Source organism: Piliocolobus tephrosceles, chromosome 4, assembly GCF_002776525.5.
Source record: "Piliocolobus tephrosceles isolate RC106 chromosome 4, ASM277652v3, whole genome shotgun sequence".
Taxonomy (NCBI): domain Eukaryota; kingdom Metazoa; phylum Chordata; class Mammalia; order Primates; family Cercopithecidae; genus Piliocolobus; species Piliocolobus tephrosceles.
This window is the reverse complement of record NC_045437.1, coordinates 178490483-178508808: the sequence shown is the minus strand read 5'-3', so window position 1 is coordinate 178508808 and position 18326 is coordinate 178490483. Positions and strand designations below refer to the sequence as shown.

The 18326-nt window shown below is 40.7% G+C and overlaps 1 pseudogene across 1 annotated transcript; it reads left to right on the top strand.

The window, feature by feature from the left end:
* Positions 1-2831: 2831 nt before the first annotated feature.
* On the top strand, positions 2832-4126 carry LOC113224866 (annotated as a pseudogene). Its single transcript, XR_003309461.2, has one exon. The product of XR_003309461.2 is annotated as a keratin, type I cytoskeletal 18 pseudogene (transcript).
* The last annotated feature ends 14200 nt before the right edge of the window (positions 4127-18326 follow it).

Below are 18326 nucleotides of genomic sequence, written 5' to 3'. Positions count from 1 at the left end.
GTAGTATCTAACAGAGGGTTGGCTCCTAAATCAACATGAAAGGAAAAAAACTAAATATAGGCTAATTATCCCCAAAATTCCTTAAATTGCTCATAAAGTGTAGTTCTGTAGAATCAGATTTGTAAGGAAACAACAGATTCACATCTTCCTTCTTATGCTCACTCTAAGATATATCCTCATTTAGGGGGATGGATGAAGATTTATCTTCAAAATTTAAATTCTCCCTCCTCTCTTTTCCTCTCTCTTTCTCACTGACTATATATATAGTTGAATGTAAATAATTTTCAAATAGTACTTATGACGTTACTCTGCTATAATACAAATCTAGAACAGAACATAAATGCTAAGGCATCCCAAAGTAAAGAATATTAATAAATCCTCATAAATGCTAAGGTACCCCAAAGTAAAGAATATTAATAAATCCTCTATTATCAAATGCAGCACAGGAATAAGTACTTCAGGGGTATTTTGACACATCTTTGTCATGGCATATCCACAAAGTCCATTCTTCTAAGCAGACCATCTTAGCCTACCCTGTGCATGAACCTTATCCAGGCAACAGAACCTGTGTCACAAGCAGAGCAAAGTTCTCTTTCCTACTCATTATCTACAATCAGTACAGCAGTTGATAGGGCTTTTTGAAATGACAGATAAAGCTGTCGGGTTCAGAACTCAAATAGCTGGGACTAAGAAGTTTAGAAGACATCGTTTGGAAAAAGAGAAGTGAAGCAACAAGAGGGCAGAAAAGGACAATTAAGGAGGCTCTGCCAGGGAACTGGTTTCAGAGGAAGAAGGCAAAGAAAAGTGGAAAATGAGAAAAACCTCTCTGCAAAAACCATATGTCCTACATATTCCCTCATTGTATTAAGTCAAGTTCAAGTACTTGTTCATAAACAGAATCATCATAAGGTTAAAAAAGAAAAAAAGGAGGGGTTGAAACAAGGCCAGGACTAGAGTCAGGCAAGTGAGCACTCACCTGGGGCACTAAATTGAAGAAGGCTCCAAAACACGCAGTAATCAAGATAAATAACATTTTAATGCAACAGCTTATAAAATCAAATAGGCAAACGACAGCTAGATACCTGCTTTACAAATAAAGTTTTATTGGAACCAGGATCAGGTTTAAGGAGAGGCAACTGGAGAGAGGCTCTTACAAGTGCAGGATAGAATTCTGTCTTTATTTAAAATGTTGGTATTTTGTTCATCATGGAATTTTTGCACTAATTTTGATATTTTGTTTGTTTGCTTGTTTTGGTTTTTGTTTTGAGACAGGATCTCACTCTGTTGCCCAGGCTGGAGCGCAGTGGCAAGATCATAGTTCACTGCAACCTCAAATTCCTGGGCTCAGGAGATCCTCCTACCTCAGCCTCCCAAGTAGGTGAGATCTTAGGCATGGGGCCACCATGCCTGGCTAATTTTTTGGTTTTTTTGGTGGAGATGGGGGTCTCACTGTGTTGCCCAGGCTGGTCTCAAATTCCTGACCTTAAGCCATCCTCCTGCCTCAGCCTCCCAAAGTGCCTGGAATACAGGTATGAGCCACTGAGCCCACCCTAATTTTGATTATTTTAAAATTAAGTCACCAAAACATTTATCTCAACTACTGATAGTAGAAATTTAAAAGTTACTGATGGTAGAAATTAGAGGGAGTTTTTGGCTCCCCATAATTTTTGGCTTCACTCATGTCACCGTAGTCCTGGCCTGGATTGTGAAAGAGAGAGCGGGGAGGTAGAAAGACAATTGGCGATTTAAAGATTTATGCAGAGACTTGGAGTCAAAACCTGAAGCAGGAAAGTTGGAGATTCCATTTTATCTTGCTGTATTGCATTCTGTGCCCTGGGCGCCCTCATGCCAGTGAAGGCCGTGCTTTCATTGAGCTCCTTCACTTGCCTTGGCAGCTGCACTCACTTTTATATGCAGGTTCTGGAATGCTGGGAGCTGTATGGCAGCCAACATCTCTCCTTTCCCTTCTCAAACATGACGTTCTCTGTAATTCAGTTACAGACACCTCTTTCCTTAGCCTTCTCACCCAGGGAGCCTGATCAAGGAATCTAAGAACTAAGCCTCATTTGCCTTCTCTGGATATGCAAGAGAATTTGCATATATCTTGTGTCCATTTGCATTCCCCTCACATGGGGCATTTAGAATAAAAACAACATTCATGAATCAAAATGAAGCTAGTTCCATTCTTTCTCTGTCAAAGTATAGAGTAAGTAAAAGGATACTGCAGTGTGAGAAAAGAACTGAAATTATATTTGCCAGGGTTATGTGTAGTTTTAAAAGCAATCCAATTTGGTGGCATTTACCACCATGAAATTGGCGTTTAATATTTATAGGTTTAGCCTTGGAGAACATAATCACTCATGACTGAAACAGCCACCCCTTTCCTTCCCATTTTTGTAGAAATTTGAGCCAAGAGCCCTTAAAAGCTGAAGCTGTCCTCTTTTCCTCCTCCAGGTTGCCACTTAAAGTGTGGAAAGCCTAAGGGTTCCTGATGACTGATTCCTCCATTTGAGACAAAGTGGCTGAGAAACAGATTTAAAAGTATGAAAAGAAGAAGGAGCATTGCTCCTCATGCCCCCTGAGCCCCTTTGGGAGCTGAAAGAACTAAGGAAAAGAAAAGAGTAGGCTGGTATGAACTCTGCACAGTATTTCCTCTAAAGAAACCAGCCAGTGGACAGTGGACTACTAGTCTCAAAATGAGATGGAGCTCAATATGACAAAAACCAACATTGTAAATAACAAGGGCAAGTTCATTATAGAGTTGTTTTTAAAAAATAGAACTGAGGTCGGCAAAGCCTGGGTCCTGTCGTCTTGCCTTCCTCCCCTACAGCATGAGCTTCACCACTCGCTCCACCTTCTCTACCAACTACCGGTCCCTGGGCTCTGTCCAGGTGCCCAGCTACGGCGCCCGGCCGGTCAGCAGTGCAGTCAGTGTCTATGCAGGTGCCGGGGGCCTCTGGTTCCCGGATCTCCGTGTCCCACTCCACCAGCTTCCGGGGCGGCATGGGGTCCGGGGGCCTGGCCTCAGGGATGGCCGGGGGTCTGGCAGGAATGGGAGGCATCCAGAACGAGAAGGAGACCATGCAAAGCCTGAACAACCGCCTGGCCTCTTACCTGGACAAAGTGAGGAGCCTGGAGACCGAGAACCGGAGGCTGGAGAGCAAAATCTGGGAGCACTTGGAGAAGAAGGGATCCCAGGTCAGAGACTGGAGCCATTACTTCAAGATAATGGAGGACCTGAGGGCTCAGATCTTCGCAAACACTATGGACAACGCCCGCATCGTTCTGCAGATTGACAATGTCCGTCTTGGCTGCTGATGACTTTAGAGTCAAGTATGAGACAGAGCTGGCCATGCGCCAGTCTGTGGAGAACAACATCCATGGGCTCCGCAAGGTCATTGATGACACCAATGTCACCCGACTGCAGCTGGAGACAGAGATCGAGGCTCTCAAGGAGGAGCTGCTCTTCATGAAGAAGAACCACGAAGAGGAAGTAAAAGGCCTACAAGCCCAGATTGCCAGCTCTGGGTTGACCGTGGAGGTAGATGCCCCCAAATCTCAGGACCTCACCAAGATCATGGCAGACAACCCGGCCCAGTATGACGAGCTGGCTCGGAAGAACCGAGAGGAGCTAGACAAGTACTGGTCTCAGCAGACTGAGGAGAGCACCACAGTGGTCACCACACAGTCCGCTGAGGTTGGAGCTGCTAAGACGACGCTCACAGAGCTGAGACATACAGTCCAGTCCTTGGAGATCGACCTGGACTCCGTGAGAAATCTGGAGGCCAGCTTGGAGAACAGCCTGAGGGAGGTGGAGGCCTGCTACGCCCTACAGATGGAGCAGCTCAATGGGATCCTGCTGCACCTGGAGTCAGAGCTGGCACAGACCCGGGCAGAGGAACAGCGACAGGCCCATGAGTATGAGGCCCTGCTGAACATCAAGGTCAAGCTGGAAGCTGAGATTACCACCTACCGCCACCTGCTGGAAGATGGCGAGGAATTCAATCTTGGTGATGCCTTGGACAGCAGCAACTCTATGCAAACCATCCAAAAGACCATCACCCGCAGGATAGTGGATGGCAAAGTGGTGTCTGAGACCAACGACACCAAAGTTCTGAGGTATTAAGCCAGCAGAAGCAGGGTACCCTTTGGGGAGCAGGAGGCCAATAAAAAGTTCAGAGTTCATTGGGAAAAAAAAAAAAGAACTGATAGATAAGACTATGTCAGTATGTTTCCAGCCCTGTTCAAGCAAAATGGTACCTGACCAGAGGGTATGAACATTGCAATCTGTGTGACAGGGAGAGAGTACAGTGAAGAAGGATTACTCAGCCGGGTGCCGTGGCTAACGCCTGCAATCCCAGCACTTTAGGAGGCCGAGGTGGGCGGATCACCTGAAGTCAGGAGTTCAAGACTAGCCTGGCCAACATAATGAAACCCCGTCTCTACTAAAAATACAAAAATTAGCCGAGCGCGGTGGCGGTCGCCTGTAATCCCAGCTACTCAGGAGGCTAAGGCAGGAGAATGACTTGAGCCTGGGAGGCTGAGGTTGCAGTGAGCCCAGATTGGGCCACTGCACTCCAGCCTGGGTGACAGGGACTCCGTCTCAAAAGAAAAAGAAAAAAGGATGACTCAATCCTTCACACTTTGAAAAAAGTCCTTTCAGTGCATTTAACCTCCGTATTTAAAAATACCTGGTTATTAGATAACTTTTCTTTTTTTTTTTTTTTTTTTATTTTTTTTGAGACGGAATCTTGCTCTGTCGCCCAGGCTGGAGTGCAGTGGCCGGATCTCAGCTCACTGCAAGCTCCGCCTCCCGGGTTCACGCTATTCTCCTGCCTCAGCCTCCGGAGTAGCTGGGACTACAGGCGCCCGCCACCTCGCCCGGCTAGTTTTTTTGTATTTTTTCAGTAGAGACGGGGTTTCACCGTGTTAGCCAGGATGGTCTACGATCTCCTGACCTCGTGATCCGCCCATTTTGGCCTCCCGAAGTGCTGGGATTACAGGCTTGAGCCACCGCGCCCGGCCAACTTTTCTTTTTTTTTTTTCCTGAAACGGAGTCTCCCTCTGTTGCCCAGGCTGGAGTCCAGTGGCTCGATCTCTGCTCACTGCAAGCTCCGCCTCCCGGGTTCTCGCCATTCTCCTGCCTCAGCCTCCCGAGTAGCTGGGACTACAGGCGCCCACCACCATGCCCAGCTAATTTTTTTGCGTTTTTAGTAGAGATGGGGTTTCACCGTGTTAGCCAGGATGGTCTCGATCTCCTGACCTCTTCATCCACCCGCCTCAGCCTCCCAAAGTGCTGGGATTACAGGCGTGAGCCACCGCGCCCAGCCTTAGACAACTTTCTCCTTACTAGGTAATTGGTAACGAGAAAGCAGTGCACTGGACAGTGGATTTCCATTTTCAAATAAGCTTATACCTGCTACTGTGATTTAATGAAGTGGCATCCTGGTTTCTGACGAAGAGTTTTATAAATTTGATTAGTACAAACCAACGCCCAATTCAACTCTTGATTGAATTGACAAAAATCAAGCCCCTAAGCCTGTTACTGAGCCTTATCATCTCTTCCTTTAAAATGTTATATGTATCTAGAGAAATATTATGACAAGCATGCAGAGATACATGAACAGGGAGGTTGCTTAATCGTTGTTGTAATAGCCAAAAAAGAAAGAAGTCTTGGAAGTTATCTAAATGTCCATTAGTAGGAGATGAGGTAAATATATTATGGGAAACTTATACCATGTAAAACTCTAACACTATTAAAAATAATAATATAGATTAGTATTTGATAATATAGAAAATAATTTCCAAGATATATTATTAAATAAATAACGTACATCAGAACAAATAGTATGATTCAACTTAGGTAAAACTAAATACATATTCATGTGTGTATGACATTTGTTTATGATCTACGTTTTGTGGAACAATAGCAGTATCAATATTAGTAGTTGCCTGTTTAGAGTGGGATTGAAAAAGTACTGGGGGAACAGGGGACTTGTACTTTATAAAGTACTTCTGTAACACTTTAAATGTTTACAATGGCCATGTGATTCCTTTTATAATGAGTATTAACTTGTAGTAACATATAGTAACTGACGTAATTAATACACTATTATTTACATGAATTTACTAGTTGATATGTATACATATATTATACACACACACACATAAAGTGAGTGCAAGAGTAAGCACTAATTGGGCCAGGTGTGATGGCTCATGCCTGTAATCCCAGCGCTTTGGGAGGCTGAGATGGGAGAATTGCTTGAGGCCAGGAGTTCAAGACCAGCCTGGGCAACATAGCAAGACTCCATCTCTGTTAAAAAAAAAAAAAAAGAGCACTAATGTATGTGAAAGAAAATATGCAGAAGACAGACTGTGAGATGAAGAGAGGGAATAAGTTCCAGTGACACTATCCAGACCCATGCTCAAGGCAAAACTAAGACAAATTACCCCTAAATTTTTCCACCACATTAGTCAGTAAGTTTCCATTGGTACTTAAGCTATTGTAAGTTAGATTTTCTGTCACATGCAACAAAAGAATCCTACATGATTTGGATCAGTTATTAAGGATTCCATGTGGCAAGGTTAGAAATTAGGGCTTTATCCTATGAGATGCCACTTGTTTAAAAGTTAACAAAAATGCAAAGTTTTAAAGCAGATATAAGGTATAATAAAAGTTATTTGGTGAATATCATACTTTTTATTATCAAGGGAGCAAATTACCACCAAGAGTAATTTGTTTGGATAGGATAGCATAACAAGAGTAGAAATAAGATTAAGTCCCAAACTTGCTGGGCTCTGGAACTACAATACTTGCCCTCCATGTAATTCTATTGTAGCTAGATCTTAGTGCTTCTCAAATGTTCAGTCCTATCTTTTACTTAGCCCACATTTGATAGAGAAATTATTAGGCTTTGAGCAATTGAATTTATTTTATATTTTTTATTTTTTTGAGACAGAGTTTCACTCCTGTCACCCAGGCTGGAGTGCAATGGTGCAATCTCAGTTCACTGTAACCTCTGCCTCCTGGGTTCAAGTGATTCTCCTGCCTCAGCCTCCCAGGTAGCTGGGATTACAGGTGCCCGCCACCACACCTGGCTAATTTTGTATTTTTAGTAGAGATGCGGTTTCACCATGCTGGCCAGGCTAGTCTCAGACTCCTGATCTCAGATATTCCACCCGCCTTGGCTTCCCAAAGTGTTGTGATTACAGGCATGAGCCACTGTGCCCAGCCTGGGAGCAATTGGACATCTTAGAGTATGGTTTATCTTCATATTTTCAAGATAATATGGGTTTTCAATGAATATGGTAGTGATAATTTTTAAGTCAATTTTAACAGTCAATTAAATGTAACAGTCAATTAAATGTAACAGAAAATATAATGCCATATGAATGGTGCATATATAGCCACTAGGTGTGAAATTCATATTTTCAACGTATAGTAATAATCATGTGATAGCAATAATTACTGATTTGTGAAAAAAGTTTAAAAGGAAAAATTAAGAAAGTTGGATATTACTCATGGTTCTTTAATAGTTTTGTATGATTGAGGATGGGCATCATGGCTCACGCCTGTAATCCTAGCACTCTGAGAGGCCGAGGAGGAGGATCACGTGAGGTCAAGAGTTCGAGACCAGCCTGGCCAACATGGTGAAACCCCATCTCTACTAAAAATACAAAATTAGCCAGGCGTAGTGGTGCACGCCTGTATTCACAGCTACTCAGGAGGCTGAGGCAGGAGAATCACTTGAACCCGGGAGGCAGAGGTTGCAGTAAGCTGAGATCATGCCATTGCACTCCAGCCTGGGCGACAAGAGCGAAACTCAATCTCAAAAAAAAAAAAATTGTATGATTGAATGAATCACTTTCCTTTTCTAACTCAATTTCCCTACTTAAAAAATGGGAAAATAGGCCAGGCACAGTGGCTTATGCCTGTAATCCCAGCACTTTGGGAGGCCAAGGTGGGTGGATCACAGGGTCAGCAGATCGAGACCATCCTGGACAACATGGTGAACCCTGTCTCTACTAAAAATACAAAAATTAGGTGGATGTGGTGGCACGCGCCTGTAGTCCCAGCTACTCAGGAGGCTGAGGGAGGAGAATCGCTTGAACCTGGGAGCCGGAGGTTGCAGTAAGCCAAGATTGCGCCACTGCACTCCAGCCTGGGTGACAGAGCGAGACTTGGTATCAAAATAAAAAATAACAATAAAATAAAATAAAATAAAGGAAAATAATAATACTGCACTCATACTCCTGATAGAAGGAGATTTAAACATAGCTTTGACCTTCTTCATCTATATTTATCAGGCACTTGAAGAACATCAGGGAAAGATATTCTAGGAATAGAATAATAATAATCAAAGGTAAAATTTATTGACTACCTACTATATTCTGGGTACTATTCTAAATGTTTTATGTGTATTTAATCATGTATGCCTTACAACAACCCTATGAAATAAATCTAATTATCATCCCCATGTTACTGAGGCTCAGAAAATTTGTGATTCTTGCCCAAAAGCCAGAGCTAGCCATGATTTGAACCCAGGCATCTATAATGTCTCTGCACTTAGCTAATCGTATGGTAAATAATCGAGAGTAAAATAATAAACATGAAGAAAAAACTCTGAGGAGTCAAAAGAGATGTCAAAAGTTTTTAAATGTTTTTCATTTTGCCATAAGGGATTCTCTTGGGTTAAAGAACTATTGACTTCTTATTTTAGGCACAATTTTAACAAGTGTGTCAATGGTTTTCAAATCCATGGGAGATGATAAGGACAAATAAAAATGCTGATTTCGAAGAGAAAACTTAAGAAGGAAGGGACAGCAAATTGAAAACACTGACAAAAATAACAAAACACACAGTAAGTATGGGCCTCTTTAAGATAATGCAAACATACTTACCTACTACAATAGCCAATGAGGATATCACTGTGTACAGCATAAATAACTGCCACTCCCAATAACCACCCTGATGTAATCGATTAGAAGTAAGTGATGCATTTTAAAAGTCAACACTCTGTTTAAGAGAGGGTCAAGGTCCAGAGGGTCAGGTCCCTCTCCGAGAGAAAGATTCCAATTAAAATAAACCTGAGGATTCTAGAAAGATCCTAGAAAGGATTCTAACCAAGCAAATGGGAAGTTCAGAACTTCCAAGGGAGATAAACATCTTCTCAGATAATTTTTTACTGTCTTGTTGGACAAGATCAATTAAGAGGACATGAGTTAAGAGGAACCCAGCCTCACACATTGTAGAAAAATAAGGACTGAAATAATCCTGGTCCTTTTTTTTTTTAGAGATGGGGTCTTGCTATGTTGCCCAGGCTTGTCTCAAATTCCTGGGCTCAAGCCATCCCCTCAAAATGCTGGGATTGCAGGTATAAGCCACCATGCCCAGTCAATACTGGTTCTTTAAGTGAGACCAAACTTCTCTCTTCTGCTAGGAAGATAATATTGGCTGCCTTGAGAGGAAAAACAAAAGATGCTTCTTTGTTTTAATCCAACGTAGATGTAAGAACAAAATCTGATAAAGGTTTCGCAACTAAATAAAAGCTACTGAGAAATCTTACTTAAGAATAATGATGCAAAATAGTAACTAAAATACTAGCAAACAAAATTCAATGACATCTTAAGAGAATTAAACATCAGACCACATGAGATCATATCAGGAATGCAAGGATAGTTCAACATTAGTAAACTTATTGTGATAATCACATTAACAATCAAAAGAGAAAAAGTATATTACCATCTCTTTTGAGTGATTTATTGATTCATTCATCCCGACAATTATTTATTAAGCACCTACTATGTGCCAGGTGCTATACTAGATGCTTGGGATATGGCAGTGAGTCAAAATTGAAAAAGTCTCTGCCCTCAAAAGCTTACATTTTCGTCAAGGGAGCTATACAACAAATGATTACGCAAATAATAACATCTGGTAGTATAAGTGCTATGAAGAAAATAAAGCAGGCTAAAAGAGAATGATGGGAAGGATGCTATTTAATATAGGTGACTAGGGAAGGCTTCTCTGTTAAGATTATACTTGAGCAAGATCTAAAGGAGGTAAGAAGGTTAGCCAAGGGAGTATCTGGGTAAAATCATTCCAAGTAGAGAGAAGAGCAAATGCAAAGACCCAGAAGTGGGAGAGTGCTTAGCATTCTCCTAAGGTCACTGAAATGGCTGGAGTAGAGTAAGCAAATTGGAGACCAGAAGAACACAAGATCAGACAGGTGGAGGGCAGAGGAAACAAATCATGTATGACCTGTAGGCCATAGTAAGGACACTGGCTTTTAGTCTGATTGAGACCTATTATCACTAGAAAGTTTTGAATAGAAGTATGACACGATCTGGGCTCTGTAATAAAAAGACTGTTCTGACTGCTAGGTTGAGAATAGACTCCAGGGGCAAAGGTAGAAGCAAGTGACAAGATAGGAGAATGCTGCAGCAGTACATGTAAGAAATGATGGTGGCTGGCATCAGGATGGAGTAGTGAATGTGGTGAGAGGTGGTTACATTCTAAATATGTAATGAATTCTATTATACTATGAAGCTGCTGATATATATGAAAATATTTAATCTGTATCAATTCAGTTTCTCCAGAGTAAGATCCTCTTATCTCCTCTCTAGAGATAGCAACAGTCTGGCTGCTAGCTTTCTGAAGTTGGGTCAGGAAAAATGCATAACATTCTGCTTAGAGTTCAGACATTTATGTTTTTATATCATATCCTTGTTTTCATACCCATTCCTTAGAGCCTGATATACCCAAGTCCAGATCTTTTCTACTTCAATTTCTCCAGAGAAGACACCTTCTGTCTCCTGTATGGGGAAAGAGAGGAAAGTGTCTATTTGGGGTGGGAGTAGGAGTAAGGATCTGGGTTCTATCTGATCCTTATATAGACCTTTAAATAATCCAGCCCCTTCCCTCCTTGCACATATACGTCATCTGCTGTGGCTTTCTGAGGTTCCATAAGACAAATTAGTGTGTTCTCTTCCTCTGCAGTACCTAGGTTTGAACTTCTCTGCCTTGCCAAGTCATTTTTCATTTCTCCATCCACTTTTAGCCTTCATATATACTATGCCTTGGGGTTAAAGATGTTTCCTAATGTCATTGAACATGGAGTTTGTGTTTTTATTTCTTGTCTTCCTCATACAAATACCTTTAAACATGTCAAAATATGCCTAATTATCACTCAAATTATAAAACAGCATGCTACAACTTTAATAAGATGCTATTTTCCACCAACAGATTAGCAAACATCATTTACAAGGTTATTGGCAAGCATCAGTTGGCTTGCTGGCTGTTGGCTGGAAAACTCAGTCCTCTACCATGAAAACCTTTCCATAGGCAAGTTGCCTGAGTATCCCCAAGACTAGGAGGCTGACTTCTCTCAGAACGAGAGAAGAGAGAGCTCAAGACAAAAGTTGTAGTGTTTCTTAAAACAGCTTTTTAAAGATATAATTCATACACAATTCATTTATTTTCAGTGTACAATCCAATCGCTTTAGTATACTTAGTTTTGCATCCACCACCACAATGTTAGAACATTTTCATTACTTCCAAAAGAAACCCCACACCCAGCCATCACCCCAAACTGTACCTCAACCCTAGAGCCCTAGGGAACTACCAATCTACTTTCTGTCTCTCTGTATTTGTCTATTCTGGACATCACATGTAAATGGAATCATACAATATCTGGTCTTTTGTGACTGACTTATTTTACATAGTATGTTTTTAAGGTCTAACCATTTTGTAGCACGTGTATTTCATTTATTTTTATTAGGTGCTCTCTTTTTTTCACTGTCTTCTAGTGAAATTCATTTTTATTTCTACTTATATATTCAGTTTTTTTTTTTTTTTGAGATGGAGTTTTGCTCTTGTCACCCAGGCTAGAGTGCAGTGGCACAATCTCGGCTCACTGCAACCTCCGCCTCCCGGGTTCAAGTGATTCTCCTGCCTCAGACTCCCAGGTAGCTGGAATTACAGGCGCCCGCCACCATGCCTGGCTAATTTTTTGTATTTTTAGTAGAGATGGGGTTTCGCCATGTTGGGCAAGCTGGTCTCAAACTCCTGAACTCAGGTGATCCACCCGCCTTGGCCTCCCAAAGTGCTGGGATTACAGGCATGAGCCACCATGCCCGGCCCAGATATTTCTTTCTCTCACTTTTCTAGATCCAAGAAAGTCCTGGACCCTCTTGACTCAGGCTCTAGGTTAATACTTCCTAGCTTCAGAAACAGTTCCCTTTGGAACTAGCTGAGGTTCTAGCTTGGTCTGTGATTCCTGGGTCCTTGCAGTCTTTTATAACCTGATCTTGCAAGTGACATACCACTACTACTGCCATGTTCTGTTGGTGATACAGGTGGGAGACAACTACACAAGGGTGCATAGGAATCGTTGGGGGCCATGTTGGAAGCTGCTATTGTAATGAGGATATGGTCATGTTGCAATCCATGTTAGAAGTAAAGGCTTAAGCTCTGGCTTTGACCCATCTTATAGATCACCACTTACAGAATAACAAAAACAAACAAAAACTCACAAACGCACACTGCATGATATAAAAGAAGAGTCCCCACTTAGAGGGAGCTTTGGCAGGAGTCAGTTTTGCTTCAGCAGCCAGCACCTGATGTCTCTTAATGAATATACAAGTGAATATCCCCCTTTATAGGAAGGAGGAAATGGGGTTTAACAACCTGCCTTTAAAAGAGAACATTGAAAGAAACCAATGGTTGATAGCAACTTGACTAATTACAGAGTTAGTTGTATAAATGAAGTTGAAAAATACTCACCTGGCATAAATGTATTCACCTAGTGAATGATTACTTCCAAGAATAGCTACAGTACCATACAGGAGAAAGTAACTACAGCTTACTTATGGTTTGTTCATGCATATTCACTCAGTATTTTTGTCAGTCAACAAATATTAATAGTCCAGAAGGGACTTTTGGACTCAATTAATATTCTCCAGTGCCCCTTTGGGGTATGACACTATACTTAACAATACAACACAATACAATACAATAAAAAAACAGAAACATAATACTAAACAATACAATAAAAAAACATAAAACCAACACACAGTCGCTTCCTTCAAAAATCTTTCATTCAAAATCAGGAAAAAATAGACAAATTACAAAATGGTATTTGTTTTTAAGGAAAATAAACACCAGTAGCCATACAAGTTCATCTGAAAAATAAACATACTACTATTTGTCTTGAATCTCCTTTTCCATCTCCATGTGTTTTTATTGATGAAATTGTTTATATACAAAATGGCTTTTTCAAGTAAAAAACATATTTTAGGGTACAATGTAGCAGCACCATCTGTTTGGGCTTATTTTTCTTATTAATGTGTGTGGGTCAATTCAGCAGATAATAGTGATGAGTATTTGGGGTTTTGAAATTTCACTGACAGATTAATTTGTGTTGCATCATGTAACCATGTCAAAAGAGGGTAAGTTGAATCTCTTTGGAATATATGGTTAAAATATAGAGGAATGCAGGCCCAGGCACAGTGGTTCATGCCTGTAATTCTAGCACTTTGGGAGGGGAGGTAGGCAGATCACTTGAGGCCAGGAATTCAAGACCAGCCTGGCCAATATGGTGAAAACCCATCTCTACTAAAAATAAAAAATTTAGCTGGGCATGGCGGCACATGCCTGTAATCCCAGCTACTTGGGAGGCTGAAGCACGAGAATTGCATGAACCTGGGAGGGGGAGGTTGCAGTGAGCCGTGATTGTGCCATTGCACTTCAGCCTAGCAGCCCTAGGAAACTACCAATCTACTTTCTGTCTCTCTCTATATATATATCAAAATACGCAAAGATATCTTTACTAAACTTGGTTTAGTGGAAACATTCTAGAGCATCAGATTGAAGGAAGCTTTATTTTAAAAAGTTTTGCAGATAGGTATATAAGCTCAAGACCAGATTAATTTGTGATAGTATAGAATAGTAAAGAATCTAATTTTACATATTTCCATTTTGTAGATTATTAATAAATTTTACAGTGTGTATAATTTGGCATCTTTTTGCAAGATAAACTTAAAAGCAGCATTCAAACAATCCAGTTAGCAGCTTCCAGCCCATCTCATTTTTACATCCCAGGCAGAAACTATCACACAAATAAATGGTTTTCATTCAAGGGAACTCCCAGAAACAGTAATGTCAAATCAAGCTGTAAGCTCTTAATATATAAAGGAAGAGGAAATTTACTTTAAGTAAGGATGACTTTCTTCCACTATATAAAAAATAGACAATACCATTTTACCCCCACTAGATTAGCAAAAATTAAGAAGTATAACAATACCAAGCATTAAAGAGTACATAGAATTCCTATACACTGTGAGAGAGAAAAATCTATTTGGCATTAATTATCTTACAAGGTTGAATATTTGCATACTCTACAATGCAGCAACTCTACTCCTAGGTGGAAACACTTGCATATGTTACCATGAGGCCTGTATACTATTTATAGCAGCAGTGTTTAGAATAATAATTTTCAAAAGCCTGGAAACAATCCCTCCCCAAGTATGTATCAACAGAAGAATAAATTGCAGTATATTCACACAATAGAATGTTATATAGTGTTGAAGATGAAAGAACTATCATTGTATAGAATAATGTGGATGAATCTTTGAAATAAATTCCAGGAAACTATACATTGGATAATAGCATTTTTATAAAGCTCAATAGCATGCAAATTAAACAACATGTTGTTTTAGCATTTTTGTGATGAAACTAAATTTTAAAAAGAAAACTGCAAAGGAATAATAAACATAAAATTTAGGATACTAGTTTTCCATGAGGGCAGAGGGGAAGAGTACAGGAGAAACACAAAGGAGATACACATTACTAGGAAATGTCCTAATTCTTGGAGTGGGTAGAGGTTCATGAGTATTCACTATGTTATTAAGTGTTATATTTAATATATGTGTTGCATATATCTTTTGTATATATTAAAAAGTAAATTTTGGGCTGGGCGTGGTGGCTCATGCCTGTAATCCCAGCACTTTGGGAGGTCGAGACAGGTGGATCACCTGAGGTCAGGAGTTCCAGACCAGCCTGGCCAACATGGTGAAACCCTGTCTCTACTAAAAATACAAAAACTTAGCTGGGCATGATGGTGTGTGCCTATAGTCCCAGCTACTCAGGAGGCTGAGGCAGGAGAATCACTTGAACCCAGGAGGTGGAGGTTGCAGTGAGTCGAGATCGCACCATTGCACTCCAGCCTGGGTGTTGCAGTGAGACTCAAAAAAAAAAAAAAAAAAAAAGGCAAAATTTTAAGATATTGGTCAAATTCATCCTCACCTCCTCTAAGTGAAAAATAAGAAAGCTGATTTTTACTCTGCAAGTAAAGGGGCCCTATCCTCAAATAGGAATGAAATAAAGAGTATTTTTTTTTTAATTATACTTTAAATTCTAGGGTACATGTGCACAATGTGCAGGCTTGTTACATATGTAGGAATAAAGAGGTCTGTTTGTTTGTTTGTTTGTTTGTTTGAGACGTAGTCTCGCTCTGTCGCCCAGGCTGGAGTGCAGTGGCCGGATCTCAGCTCACTGCAAGCTCCCCTCCCGGGTTTACGCCATTCTCCTGCCTTAGCCTCCCAAGTAGCTGGGACTACAGACGTCTGTCACCTCGCCCGGCTAGTTTTTTGTATTTTTTAGTAGAGACGGGGTTTCACTGTGTTAGCCAGGATGGTCTGGATCTCCTGACCTCGTGATCTGCCCGTCTCAGCCTCCCAAAATAAAGAGTATTTTTAAGGGACTAATCATTCAGCTGGAGCCAAGAGAATGTAGGTGAAATTAAATCCACATGAACTAAATGGGATTTTTTCCTCCCTAACATGCTAATGGAAAGTCCAGTAAACTGAACCTTTTACCTGCCAGTAAGGAAATAAATTGGGATGATGCAGAATGGAATTTCGGCATCACTAGTTGAAGTTAAGATTTCCAGAGACAAAAGGAGCAGGAGGGCTGGGGCACAGTGGCTCACACCTGTAATCCCAGCACTTTAGGGGGTCGAGGTGAGTGGTCAGAAGTTCAAGACCAGCCTGGCCAACATGGTGAAATCCTGTCTCTACTAGAAATACAAAAAATTGCCAGGCGTGGCAGTGGGCACTTGTAATCCCAGCTACTTGGGAGGCTGAGGCAGGAGAATTGCTTGAACCCGGGAGGCGGAGGTTGCAGTGAGCCGAGATTGTGCCACTGCACTCTAGCCTGGGTGACAAGAGCAAAACTCCGTCTCAAATTAAAAAAATAATAATAATAAATTTTTAAAAGGAGCAGGGAATTTTCTAGAAAAACTGGAGTCCAAATAGAATACCTAGGAGAAAATGAGGGAAAACACACAAAGGCTAAACGGATTAATTCATTTATTCAACAAATCTGTTTTTTAGCATAGACTCTGCACCAGGGAGAGGGAAAGGGACTGGAGTCATCAAGATAATTAAGTCATAGTCCCTACACTCAAGGAACTCACACTGTAGTAATCAGGAGGCCCAAAACTGAGAAAAGGGAAGAATACTTGGAGGTTTTCAAGAACAATGCAGTTCACTCTGATGGTAGTTTCTGTAAATCATGCTGCTATAAAGATACATGCATACGTATGTTTATTGCGGCACTATTCACAATAGCAAAGACTTGGAATCAACCCAAATGTCCATCAGTAACAGACTGGATTAAGAAAATGTGGCACATATACACCATAGAATACTATGCAGCCATAAAAAAGGATGAGTTCATGTCCTTTGTAGGGACATGGATGCAGCTGGAAACCATCATTCTCAGCAAACTATCGCAAGAACAGAAAACCAAACACGGCATGTTCTCACTCATAGATGGGAACTGAACAATGAGATCACTTGGACTCAGGAAGGGGAACATCACACACCGGGGCCTATCACGGGGAGGGGGGCCTTATTTATTTATTTATTCATTAAATAAATGAATAAATTTAAAAAAAAGAAACAAACAAACAAAAAAAGAACAATGCAGTTGGTGAGGAAGAGGACAGTTTTAATCTTAGGCCAGAGGATAGTAATATATGGGAGCCTAGACACCACAGTGTCTTAGTGCTTTAACCTCTGTGAGCCTGCAATATAAGAGGGGGCGGGGAGGGAGAGAGAATGCTTGTGCTTGGCTTGGACCTGGAGAGAAGGTCAGAAAAAAGCAATGCTGCAGGCAGTGGGAGTCCACATTTATTGAGTTCTTACTATATGGCAGATACTCTTCTAAATGCATCTTATGAATTAACTAATTTAATCCTCATAATATACCTATGTGCTAGTTACTATTATCATCCTCATTTGATAAGTGAGGAAATTGGGGCCCATAGAGGTTAAGTAATTTAATTTGCCCAAAGTTGCATAGGAATCTGAAAGCAGAGTTTTGAATCCAGGTGATTAGATTACACAGACCCATGTTCTTGACCACCACACTGAATAGAGGAGGGATATTCTAAATAAAAATTAGGAAAAACAGAAGATTTTCAAAAGTTGTTCATCACACAAATTCATTAATGTGTGCTCTTATACAATCGAGGTATATTGTAACTATTAAATTTGCACACCTGAAACATTGTTACACCTTGTGAATATCACTGGGTGTGTCTCAAAAGTTTAGTACTGGATCCTATAGGAAGGTAAAATGTTGCAGAGGAACTAGTGGAGAACAGCTGTGTCTCTGGGTTAGTCCTATGAGAAAAGCTCGGTTTTTTTTTTTGATTCCTCATGAGATAGAGGCAGAAAGTTACCAAGATAAGTCTTAGCAAAGCCTCCAATTTGTCATATAATAAACTGATATACTTTATAGCCAATCTTAATACATGTACATATTTATTCAGTTTCTTTTTTTGCCTTCTCAGCAAATTAATAATGGACTTGTTGGCTAATTTGGTTCAGCATTGTGCTAATAAAGTAACATTGATGGGTTGGGTTTAATTCCCTTTTAGCTCTGGTGGTCATGTATTGCACCCCTAACCTTAGCAAACATGAGCTGTTGAGTGACCTCGGAGAAACTGTGTTTGGCTCAGAACAAGTCGATCAACGTTATACAAAAGATAATGCTTTACATAAAGTGTGTCAGAACTTTCATCTTTGTATTCAGGGACAACGCATTAATTTTCACAGAGAACAACACACGTGATTTGTTTAACGTCTACAATAGATCTCTGAGACAATCAGGAATAGATACTTGGAAAGTTCAATATCCTATACTCATTCAAATTGACCCTACTACTTATATTACACAGGCATATTAGTCTTTGGGAAACCTCATGATCCTGTACATACTCAATTCATCTTGCTTTTAGATAGCCAGAAATAGCTAAATTAAA